The sequence below is a fragment of the Triticum aestivum genome, chromosome 1D (assembly GCF_018294505.1).
Source record: "Triticum aestivum cultivar Chinese Spring chromosome 1D, IWGSC CS RefSeq v2.1, whole genome shotgun sequence".
NCBI lineage: Eukaryota > Viridiplantae > Streptophyta > Magnoliopsida > Poales > Poaceae > Triticum > Triticum aestivum.
Window position 1 is genome coordinate 414,728,899 of NC_057796.1, and position 1,201 is coordinate 414,730,099.

General features: G+C 55.5%; 1 pseudogene; it reads left to right on the top strand.

Moving 5' to 3' along the window:
- LOC123159832 (probable LRR receptor-like serine/threonine-protein kinase At3g47570) overlaps positions 1-1,201 on the top strand; it is a 171,904-nt pseudogene that overhangs the window by 1,093 nt on the left and 169,610 nt on the right.

Here is a 1,201-nt window from a genome sequence, read left to right on the forward strand (position 1 = left end):
CTCCGAAACTCATCTGAAACAACCCGAACCATTCCGGTGTCCGAATGTAACCTTCCAATATATGAATCTTTACCTCTCGAACATTTCGAGACTCCTTGTCATGTCCGTGATCTCATCCGGGACTCCGAACAAACTTCAGTCATCAAATTACATAACTCATAATACAAATCATCATCGAATGTTAAGCTTGCGGACCCTACGGGTTCGAGAACTATGTAGACATGACCGAGACACATCTCCAGTCAATAACCAATAGCGGAACCTGTATGCTCATATTGGCTCCTACATATTCTATGAAGATCTTTATCGGTCAAACCGCACAACAACATACGTTGTTCCCTTTGTCATCGGTACGTTACTTGCCCGAGATTCGATCGTCGGTATCATCATACCTAGTTCAATCTCGTTACCGGCAAGTCTCTTTACTCGTTCCGTAATGCATCATCTCGCAACTAACTCATTAGTCACATTGCTTGTGTCGGTGTACAAAAGTAGGGGCTCTTCTTTTGACCCCTTTACTTGTGCACGGGGAGTCAGAGCCGCGCGCCGCGGCCACACTTAGCAGGGCAGAGGAGGGAGGCCGGAAAGAAGCCGGAGCACAAGACGGTCAAGGCAATGCCAAGACTAGAAACACAGGAGAGCAAAGGGGAGAGGTGGACTCCCCCGGCAAGACCCTTGCCGGGGCGGCCTCCGCGGCCCCGGCAAGAGCCTTGCCGGGGCAACTTGCCTGATGCCAGCAGAGCAGGCCACCCTTGAGCCCGTGGGTTCCAACACCAGCCAACCAACTACATTGGAACCAGGGCTCGGGAGGCGCCTCTGTCGTGGCATGCAGATCTTCGTCAAGATCATAAACACACAAGATCAGATAAGGACCAGAAGACGACGACCCTCGGCGGGATCCTAACCGAGGAAATCCACAAGACCCCTGGCAAGATCCTTGCCGGGGACGACCACGGCGCCGCGGCAAGACCCTTGCCGGGGCCCCGGAAAGACCCTTGCCGGGGCCCCGACAAGACCCTTGCCGAGCGCGTCAGTGGGGCCACAGCCAGACCCGCATCTACCAAGACTCCACCGCCGTTCCCAAGTAGCTGCTAGCTCAACCAGCTGGGCAGGCACCTGCGTGGCGACGGGCGGCCCCTACACCGACTCAGCAAGCACCTGCGTGGTGGCATGCAGATCTTCGTGAAGGCTCCACCCCGCG